The sequence below is a fragment of the Meriones unguiculatus genome, chromosome 9, assembly GCF_030254825.1.
Source record: "Meriones unguiculatus strain TT.TT164.6M chromosome 9, Bangor_MerUng_6.1, whole genome shotgun sequence".
NCBI classification, from domain to species: domain Eukaryota; kingdom Metazoa; phylum Chordata; class Mammalia; order Rodentia; family Muridae; genus Meriones; species Meriones unguiculatus.
In genome coordinates, this window is record NC_083357.1 from 22,192,091 (window position 1) to 22,203,919 (window position 11,829).

Here is an 11,829-nt window from a genome sequence, read left to right on the forward strand (position 1 = left end):
ATTTTGTCTTTTCATAGCATCCTTGATTTCTTGGATATTTTGTGATTGGAACTTTTCTGATTTTACTTTTTCTTTGAGAGAAGTATCCATTTCTGCAAGTGTGTCTTCAGCTCCAGAGATTCTCTCTTCCATCTCTTGGATTCTGTTGGTGATGCTTACTTTTGTGGTTCCTGATCTTTTCTCCAAGTTCTCCAGCTCAAGGTCTTTCTCATTTTGTGTTTTCTTTATTGATTCTAATTCTGTTTTCATGCCTTGCACCATTTCTTTTATGTGTTTGAATTTGGATTCATGTCTCTCTACGATGGCCTCTATTTCTTTTTTCATTTCCTTCTTATATGCCACTAATTTTTCCTCTACTTGTGTATCTATTTGTTTGGCTATGTTTGCCTGTGTTTCTTTAAGGATATTGTCTATTCTTTCTTTGCCTCCAATTGACTGGCCATCTCTTTGAAAGACTTGTTCATTTCCTCCTTATGAGCCTCAAATAGTTGGGCAAGCATGGCTTTAAAATCACTTTCCTGTGCTTCTGCTGAATTGGTGTATCCATCAATTTGGGGTTTGCTGGTGAAGTCATGATGTCCTGATTTATGTTGGAAGTGTTCTTTTGCCTACCTCTGGCCATTGGCTTATCTGAAACCTTCCCTGTTTGTTTTTGGATTCTGCAGATCAGACTGGTGCTGTCTCTCTCTGGTGTCTGGAGAGTTCTTCAGGAAGCTGAGCACTCTCAGCGTGTGCTGAGGACTAGCTGTACCTGTGGGAGGAAAGTATGCAGGCGCAAACGGGGCAAATGCAAGCGTGTGTGCGTGCCCCCGTGTGTGTGTCTGTGTGTGTAAGTGTGCGTGGATGAGTTTCTCGAGGGACAGAGTGATGGCTAATGTTGAACCCTTGAGTGTGTGGGAGGGGCTCTGCACTGTATATGTCGCAGGCGCTAATGATGATCGCAGCGCAATTTCTGGCATTAACTGTCTTAACTCCTCAATCAGGCCCACAGGGCAGGAACTTCAATGTCCCTAGTGCCCCTCTGTTTCCCAAAGTGGGTATGTGGGTGGGAGAGGGGTTCAATGCCTGGCTTCTGATTTAGAAGGACCCAGGATCTGGGGAACTGCAGATTCTCAAGGGTGCACTCACTTACAGGCAGGTCTCTTGGCAGAGATCTTGGTATCTGGGGCTCTCTGCTCTCTGGTTTGGCCCTGCTTCTTTGATGTGTTCTGCCAGTTCTGTGCTGCTGTCACTGCCAGGTTCTGAGGTCTTGCTGCAGCTGAAGATTCCAGGGTGGTCACTTCAGCAGGGATGGGGTAACCAGGCTCTCTGTTCTCTGGTTTGGCCCTGGTTAGTCTTAAACTGGAGGGCTGTGGTGCCCCGCCAGTTCAGTGCTACTCTGCTGCCACGTCCCGCTGTAACTGGAGACTGGGTTGCTAGTCCCAATGCTTTCTGGGAAGTCCTGGGATCTCTTCGTTGTGCTCTCAAAGCTTGGGAGGCCCAGCGCCTGGTGTGTCCAGGTTGTATGACATTTCTGCCTTGTTTTGGTGAGTATATAGCATATTCTCTGTCACTGTGGGATTGGGCAGGCCATACTGTCAGTGATGGCGATCCTGCGGAGCTAGTATGGTGTCTAGCAGATTCGCGCCCTGGGAGGATGGTGCAGCCACTGCGCGATTCTGGGACTCCGGGGCATGTACTGCTGGCTTTTGTCTGCTGCTAAAGTGCTTGGGGCTCCGTCTCAGCGGCTGTATACCCCAGGCAGTTAGGTCTGTGCTGAGAAAGATGAGTCCGCTGTGCCGCTGTGCTAAGGAGGAAGGAGGTCTGGGGGAAGGGAGTGCCGCAAGAACAAAGGATCGTTTCTCTCCTTCCCCAAGCAAGTCTCCGGGTGCCCGGAGACCAAAGTTTTCACCTCCTGCGATGTTCCCTGGTGTTCAGAAAGCCTCGCTGTGGTTTTCCTGGGTTGGGGGTCCTTCCATTCTCCAACTCAGAAGATCAGGTATCCCACCGCTCAGAAACTGTGTGTGCTAGTCGCCATCTTGGCTCTGCCCCTCTCCAAAATGATTTTAAATCCGTTATGATTTCTAGTACTATTGAATACTGTATTTTATTTTAATATTCAGTTGATTACTGCTGCAGAATGAATAATTACTACAGTAAAGGTATGTTTTCAAGAAACTGTAGCAAAATAAATCTAACATGAACTGCATCCCTTTATCATATTTTGCTTGGTCCTCCTCAGTGGGATTCAGTATTTGAATATTGTTGTGTAACTCTCATTACAGACGTCTTTAGAACTCCCATCACATTGGAAACTTGTAATTACATACCCAAGAAGTAGTCCTTCCCACCCACTCTGGCCTGCCTCTGGAAACCCACCCCACTTTTTATTTCAGTTTGATATCTCTAAAAGTTCCTTATGAACAGAACCACTCATGCATTTGTGTTAGGACAGTGGGTTTATTTCACTTGGCATAAAGTGTTCATGTTTTTTTAATATTGAAACCTGTCAGAGTTTCCACTGCCCTTAAAGATGATTAATATTTCACAGTTTTTAGTTGCATTTATATATTCATCATTCATAGATATTTTGGCTGCTTCTATTGTTTGATATTTATAATTAGAGCTGCTATTTCCCTAGTCAAACTTTATTTATGTTCCTAGTTTTGATTCTTTTGGGTGTATACCCACAGAACAAAATAAATTATTTAGGAACCATATTTTACGATTTCCACATTTACATTTACAGTTTACATTTGCAATAGCTTAAACAACGGTTTATCATTTTCCATTTATTTTGGTCAGCATGTGTTTGGTTTGGTCAGCATGTGTTTGGTTAACTTTTTTTTCCATTTTCCTCCATCTTTTTTTCTCATCTCATTCTATTTTTGTTCCTACTTTTTATGCTTTTGTTGTTGTTGCTGTTAATATTTTACTTTGGTCCCACCAACTTGAGTTGTGGTCCAGGCAGTCTTTGAACTAAAACTCTGACTTACTAGTGCTCACTGATGGTCAAGCAACAGCATAGCTGTCTTTTCTTCTTCCCTAAATATTATACCCTTTTTTCTTATCATTTCAATATCTTCAAGTTTTTATAGTTAATATCATTATTTAGTTGTCATTATTATAGAAAAATTAGATTTTCAGTTTTTAACATCATTTATATACCCACTTTGTGTGTGTATGAAAGGGTGCACACATACTATAGAATGTGTGTGGAGATGGGAGGAAAATTGATGGGAGTCAGTTCTCCCATTCTATCGTGTTTGTCTTTGAGCCTGAATTTAGGTTTCCAGGCATGATGGCAAGTGCCATTATCCACTGAAGCATGTAATAGAACAGTAGGTCTTATACATCAAAAGCTACATTATACTCTTAATAGAATATAGCTGTCTCTGTTACTTTCCTGTCAATCACTTTTCCCATTTGCTACTAACATGCTTTACCCCCTGATTTATTCTCTTTGAATGTGTGACTATTGGTAGGTTGCCCATACTCTACTAGATAGGCCAGACATATATGGCAGTACCAAGTAGCCTTAGTGGGTTATTAAAATAAAAGAAGAGGTCATGAAATGGGCAAGTTGATTGTGTACATGGGTACTGAGGTAGTTAGATGTGGGAAATGAGAAGTAAATGGGATTTTTGTGCCCAGATCACGAGATCCCAATAGACCACCAGGAGTCAAGTCCACTGCAAAACACAGGAGGGCTTATTCGATACAAGCTAGAGCCCACATCACAAGCTCCCTCTAGAAACAAGAGAAAAATGAGGCCCCATGGTGTGCAGAAACAGGGTTTTTAAAGGGCAAAACCACAAGTAGAGGTTCCAAGCTTTGGGTACAGAGAGTCTACTTTAGGCACCAAGACCATAAAACGGTTCTGGCCAGCCTTGTGGAGAGGATTTTATCATGAATAATGCCTGGAAGGTGCTGATTAGCTGTTGCTAGGGAAGAGTAACTAACACACTCTCTGGACATAAGCTAGACACTGTCTAGTGAGATGTCAGGAAACGTCATCTCTTAAGTGCAGGAAGGAATGTGGTCAAGCCTGATTACTCCATGCATAGGGCCAGATATATCTTAATTAACCTGGTCTTTCTTCTAAACATGTTAAAAAATTATTTTTCCATTAATTACACTTTATTCACTTTCTATTTCAACTGTAGCCCCCTTCCTCCTACCCTCCCAATTCCACTTTCCCTCCCTCTTCTTCACCCATGTCCCCTCACAGTCCACTGATAGGGGAGGTCCTCCTCCCCTTCCATCTGATCCTAGTCTATCAGGTATCATCAGGACTGGCTGCATTGTCTTCCTCTGTAGCCTGTACCCCCATCAGGGGCAGGTAATCAAAGAGCAGCTCACTGAGTTCATATCAGAGATAGTCTCTGTTCCCATTTCTATGGAGCTGCCATGGGCTACATCTGTGCAGAGATTCTAGGTTATCTTCATGAATGGTCCTTGGTTGGAGTATCAGTCTCAGAAAAGATACCTGAACCCATATTTTTTGGTTTTGTTGTCTCCTTGTGGAATTTTGTCCCCTTCAGGTCTTTCATCTCCCTTTTCTATCATAAGATTCCCTGCACTCTGCCCAAAGTTTGGCTATGAGTCTCAGCCTCTGCTTTGTTACCCTTCAGAGTAGAGCCTTTCAGAGGCCCTCTGTGGTAGGCTCCTGTACTCTTCCCTGAATTCTTCCCTTTCTGATGTCCATCCTGTTTGCCTATCTGAATGAGGAATGATCATTATACCCAGGGTCATCCTTTTTGCTTAGCTTTGTTAGGTGTACAGATTATAGTATGTTTATCTTGTATTATATGTTTAATATCCACTTATAAGTGAGTATATACCGGGTGTGCCTTTCTGTTTCTGGGATACCTCACTCAGGATGGTTTTTTACAGATCCCACCATTTGCCTGCAAATTTCATAATTTCCTTGTTTTTAATTGCTGAGTACTGTTCCATTGTATAAATGTACCACAATTTCTGTATACATTCCTCAAATGAGGGACATCTGGTTTTTTTCCAGATTCTAGCTATTACAAATAAAGCTGCTATGAACATGATTGAGCAAATGTGCTTGTTGTATACTTGAGTATCTTTTGTATATATGACTAGGACTGGTATAGTTGGACCTTGAAGAAGCACTATTCCTAGTCACTATTCCTAGGTGCTTTGAGAAAGCATCAGATTAATTTCCAAAGTGGTTGTACAAGTTTACATTCCCACCAGCAATGGAGGAGGGTTTCTCTTTCTCCACATTCTCCCCAGCATATGTTGTCAGTTCAGTTTTTTATCTTAGCCATTCTCATTGGTTTAAGCCGAAATCTCAGGTTTGTTTTGATTTGCCTTTCCCTGATGACTAAGGACATTGAGCATTTTTTAAATTATTTTTTTATTTTTTATATTAATTACAGTTTACCCACCCTGTATCCCAGTTGTACCCCCTCCATCATTCCCTTCCAATCTGACCCTCCCTCTTCCATGCCCTCCCTGTCTCTCTCCAAGTTCACTGATGGGGGAGGACCTCCTCCCCTTCCATCCTACCCCAGCCCATCAGGTCTCATCAGGACTGGCTTCAAAGACCTTTTCCATGGCCTAGCAAGGCTGCTCCTCCCTTGGTGGGGGTAATGAGGTAACAGAGCCAGCCACTGAGTTCATGCCAGAGACAATCACTATTCCCCCAACCAGGTAACCCAGCTGGATACTGAGCTGCCATGGGCTATGTCTGAACAGGGGCCCTAGTCTATATTCATACATGGCCCTTGGTTGGAGAATCAGTCTCAGAAAAGACTCCTGTGCCCAAATGTATTAGGTCCTTTTGGAGCTCCTGTCCTCTCCAGGTCTCACTAATTCCCCCCTCCCTCATTGATTCCTTACACTCTGCCCAAGGTTTGGTCATGAGTCTCAGCATCTGCTTTGATATACTGCTAGGCAGAGTTCTTCAGAGGCCCTCTATGGTAGGCTACAGTCCTGTTTCCCATTCTATTCTACCTTCAATGTCCATCCCATTTGTCTTTCTAAGTGAGGATTGATTATCTTACCCTGGGTCCTCCTTCTTGTTTAGCTTCTTTAGGTGTACAAATTTTAGTATGTTTTTCCACTTTTATGTGAGTATGTACCCTGTGTGTCTTTCTGCTTCTGGGATACCTCATTAAAGATGAGGGATACCTCATCTTTTCTAGGTCCCACCATTTGCGTGCAAATTTCATGATTTCCTTGTTTTTAGTTGCTGAGTAGTAATCCATTGTGCAAATGTACCACAATTTCTTTATCGATTTCTCCATTGAGGGACATCTAGGTTATTCCCAGGTTCTGGCTATTACCAATAAAGCTGCTATGAACATGGTTGAACAAATGTCTTTGTTGTATATATTTTAGATATATGCCTAGGAGTGGTATAGCTGTATATTGAGGTAGCACTATTCCTAATTGTATAAGAAAGCACCAGAGTGATTTCCAAAGTGGTTTTACAGGTTTACATTCCCACCATCAATGAAATAGTGTTCTCTTTCTCCACATCCTCTCCAGCATGTGTTGTCACTTGAGTTTTGATCTTAGCCAATCTGATGGGTATAAGGTGAAATCTAAGGGTAGTTTTGATTTTCATTTCCCTGATGGCTAAGGACACTGAGCATTTCTTTATGTGTTTCCCTGCCATTTGATGTTCTTGTTAGAAAATGGGCAGCTGTGAAGGTTACATGGTGGGTTCACAAATCACACCACGAGATGGTTCCATGTGGGAAGTTATATTAGAGGAAGGAAAAAGGGGTCATAGAGAGACTAGGCAAAAGAGAAAGAGAGAGGGGAGGGGCTCCGCGAGTTTTCTTATAAGGTGACCCAGAGCACGTGCAGGTGGTTCCAGGTGATCAGCGCGTGGTCTTCTTGGTGGCATCAGGAATGCCTGATGACTGTTTGTCAGGTCACTTGGAGCTGGCCATAGAGATGCCTGCTTACGGATCCCAACAGTTCCTCTATTGGGAATTCCCTATTTAGTTAGCTCTGTACCCCATTCATTAATTGGATTTCTTGCTTTGTTGCTTTTTAACTTCTTTAGGTTTTATATATTCTGGATATTATCCCTCAGTCAGATATAGGGTTGGTGAAGATCTTTTCCCAGGCCATAGGCTGTCATGTTTTTCTGATAAAAATTTCCTTTGCTTTACAGAAGCTTTTTAGTTTCATGAGGTCCCATCTATTGATTGTTGATCTTAGAACCTGTGATGTTGATGTTCTGTTCAGGAAGTTTTCACCTGTGCCAATGAGTTTTAGGCTCTTCCCCACTTTTTCTTCTAACCGATTTAGTGTATCTCGTTTTATGTTGAGGTCTTTGATCCACTTGGACTTTACTTTGTGCATGGTGATAAATCTGGATTTATTTGTATTTTTCTGCATGTAGAAATACAGGTAGACCAGCACAATTTGTTGAAGATGCTGTCTTTTTTCCAATGAATGGTTTTGACTTCTTTGTCAAAAATCAAGTATCCGTAGGTGTGTGCATTAATTTCTGGGTCTTCAATTTGATCCCATTGTTCCACCATTCTGGCTCTATGGCTGTACCATGCAGTTTTTATTACTATTGCTCTGTAATATAGCTTGAGACCAGGGATCGAGATACCTCAAGATGATCTGTTGTAATGATAATAATACTTAAATCCTACTATTGTTACATTCCCTGCTCAGTTCTTTTGCTTCAGTATTCATTGCCATCTGTTTGTCCACATAAATTTCAGAATTAGCTTGATAACATTTACAGAACATTCCCCTGAGATTTTGATTAAAATGTTTTCATAATTTTTGGTCAGTGATGGAAGAACAGACATCTTAGTAAATATCACATGTTCACATTTCTAAACAAAGACTATGTTATGATTTCTTTTGTTTTGTTTTGTTTTGTTTTCAAGCTGGCCTTTTAGTTTCTCTAGCATCTTGACAACAAAATAAAAAATTTCTTAAATGAAATCTCTTTTAGTAATATATTTACATGAGTGCATTAGATGGGCAGATTCTATCATAGGCAATGAAAGGAAAACAGATGTCTTAGTTTCTATGGGCAAAGACTTGCCATCCCCAACTACAAGAAAATCAGAGAACACTTTGTGCGAGTTTGTTCTCTCCATCAAACATGTTTGTCCCACAGAAAGACCTCAGATATGTGGACATAGCAACAAGTACCTTTATGTGCTGAGCCATCTCATCAACTGATTACTTAAGCCATGGAATTGAATAAGCTCTGTATCTGTATGGATGTTCTGTGTGCATGTCTTCCTTCATTTACAAAGAGTGGATTCTTTTAAGAGTGCTATCCTTGGTATGATAGCACAAGTTTAATGATACATAGTATTACATACTCCACACATTAACTCTCTCACACATGGTCAGTCTCAGAAGTCAGATACATTCCAGGGAAGCTTCACCAGATAACAATCACTCATCTGGAATAAAAAACAAAAACAAAAAGAAAAAAAAAAAAAACACTTCCCAGTATACTCTGATATCTGCTGTGGTGAGAGAGCAGCATGAACCATTCCCCAGCCTTCATAGCCTTGCACAGACATGCTTTCCATCAGACACCTGTGACCTCTGCTGTAGGCTCCTTCCATGCTGGCTTATATGATGCTTCTTCCCAAAACCTGTTTAGCTGGATCCTCAAGAGGAAGTTTTTAACACACGTCCACCCCCAGAGGGTCCTAACAATTGTGCCTTTTATCAGTTGAACCTAATCTACATTGTAATGCAGATAAAATGTAAGAAATCTGCTCCAACCCTGAAAATAGGAGATGCTGAGGCATGATACTGAACCCAGGATTGCCCTGCATGGATGCCTGGCAGCCTAAGACAATCAGCATGCTTACCTCATGTATGTGTCTCTACAAGTCTCCAGAAACTTCTCTCTTTGGTTGCCTGTGATCCAGCCAATCTAATAAAGTACGTGAGGTGAAGTAGAAAAGTCAAGTGCAGAGGCTGGCGAGATGGCTCATACATTTTGAGCCTTTGTTTCTCAGAGGACCCAAAGTAGGCTAACAATCCTCTGTAACTTTGGTTCCAGTAGAATCCAGTGCCCTCTTATGGCCTCTGGGAGAATTGTATGCATGTAGTGTATAGTGCTTCATCAGGCAAAATACCCATACATATACAATAAATAAATAAATAAATAAATAAATAAATAAATAAATACAATAAAAAGAAAACAAAAAGGAGGCAAGTACCTAGTCAAGGCCAACAGCACAAAACTTGACCATGGTAACAAAAAAAAAATTAAAAAACAAAGAAACCAAACTCATCCCAACAAGTCTTTGAATTCTTTGTCTCTGCTGTGTAGTTTTCACTGATGCTATATTTCAAGGAAAACAGAGTCAGATAGTTCTGGGTTTTCTGATTTCTTTCATAGTCCCTTAGTAAACATTTAAATTTTCTAAAAGGCATTATAGCAAAGCTGTTGTGTTTCTCATTAATTTGGTTCATGTGATCATCCACAGAATACCATATTTTAGGAGTACCTAAATATATGACCACAGGGATAGAGTATGGACACTATTTTCACAATGAAGTAGTTACCCATAGTGTTGGACACACTATCCACTTAGATTGAACATTCTCTCTGTGTAGCCTTCACTGGATGGCAACTTACTATGTAGCCCAAGGCCCCTGCACCTAGAAGAGATTCATTTCTGCCTATGAGTTCTGGGGTTACATGACTCTGATACCACATCTGATTGAAGAAGAGTCTGAACAATTAACAGTTGAAGATTAATTTCTATTTCTAAGAACACAATCATTTTATACAATAAGGGATTAAGAGGGACAGACATTATATACAGGGTATAACCTTAGCAAACTAGCAAGTCAATAACAACACCAAATGAAATAACAAATAACAAACTTCAAACCAAAGAAAATTAAAAAAAAAAAAACAATACCAAACAAAATTCAACCCAAAACCAAACAACAAATTAAGCTAAGCAGCATTCTCTTGCTAGAGATTTAGCAGCACAGACATATAGCCTTTGGCTGGCCTTGGAAACATGGTAGAAAGGTTGTCACTGATTACAATAACCCTTTCAAGATGAGTGTTGCCATACTTCTTTGAGGGGTTTATAAGTCAAGTACTCTCAAGGCAAAGGATGTGACAAGTTACAGGCTTTGGCTCAAAGCCTTTCAAATTCTCCTGCCTGATTTCCATTAAAATATTTAGATCAAGCACTAACTTACATGCTCAGGCTTCTCCTGGATGACAAGCATAATTTAATGTGCCTAAGAACTTCTCTGAAACCCTCCCAGGTTCATATTCCACAAGAGGGGTATCCCAATATCTGTGTGGAAACCCATTTGGGTGTCCTTTATGCTCAGCTGTATATGATCAGAATCTATACAGATGGAAGTCAACATTTTTTGTGCTGGCCTCCAGATAATTTTGGAATGGCTTCTTGTTTATGCATGCTTCTTAGCTGATTTCACATTATCCAGCAACAGATGACATAGCTCTTGAATATTACTTTATCTGAAGTTTCCCAGCCAAATGAGGATTAGTCCCTATTGGCCATGGTCTTGCCATTGTGTGATAGTTTCCAGAGCACCTTTTGTGGTTCTACAGGGTGCTTCTTGATGTATTATCACCCACTTTTGGCATAATATACACAGCCTTTATTCTCTGAGAAAGAATAAAGTCTACAGTGTACTGATTCTGTAAATATGACCCTTTCAGCCAACATATGACTGTGAGTGCTAATTTGAGATCCAAAAATTCCAGAAGGAGAATCTGCCTGCCCAGAAGATGTCAAAGATCATTCAGACATCCTCTCTAAATCCATTTTCTGGACTAGTCACTTCAGAGTCCAGGCTGTGGAACTGAAGAATACCCAATAGTTTTCCTTATTGAAGAACAAATGATTACAACAAGGAGTAAGGGACATGAAGAGTGAGGGACACAAGGAGTGAGGGACACATGGAGTGAGGGATACAAGGAATGAGGGACACAAGGAGTGAGGGACAGTTGTTATCTCTGTAGAGCACTGAGTTCAGCATCACATCTGTGTGAGATGGAGTAGCTTCAACACTGTACTGGCGAGAGAATATGATGCTTTTGGTTGGTCTGTCTGGATTTACTACCACATATTGAGAGCTGACAATCTAGTCAACTTGACAAAGCTCTTGATGGAATAACACTTGCTCTGCAACTTATCCTCAGTGTTGCTGTCTCCCTTACTGTAACCATTTGCCAGTGAGTTTCAGGATTCTATGTAAGCCTCTTCTCAGAGGTTTTTTTTTTTTTTTTTTTTTTTTTTTATCTCAAGCTTATTTTTGATGGTTTCTTTCCTCCTGGAATAGGGAGCAAACAGACATGTGGATCAGATTGGGGTTGTATCACCTGGAGGTCAGTTGATGTTTGCTTCACAGGTGAATTCACATTTCAAAGGGGGTGTCTTTTTTTGAGGAGGCCCTGATCCTAGAGTTGAAAATGAATGTTGTGTTCAATTCAAGTTGTCTTTTTTTTTTTTTTTTTTTTTTTTTTTGGCCTCCGCAATTCTCTCAAAGGAGCTGTCAGAGAAAAGGCAATCAATAAGTCAGACCCAGAAGCACCCTGCTATGCCTCAGGCAAGATAGCAAGATAAAACTGAGACCTATTTATAAAAAGGAAACCAAAGTCAAGAAAGAAAAGCCCCACTAAAATTGCCAGGTGCTGAGGATTGGATGGGATGGTCACTGCCTGGAAAACTCAGTTTTTCTGTTGCAGAAGCTCTGTCTGCAGGGAGCTCTCTTCCTGGGCTGTGGCTCCTTCCAGGTCAGACTGGAGTATTTCAGACCTACAGGAGGAAGGAACAGAGGCCCAGTGAAGGTAAAGACAGCTGTTGACTT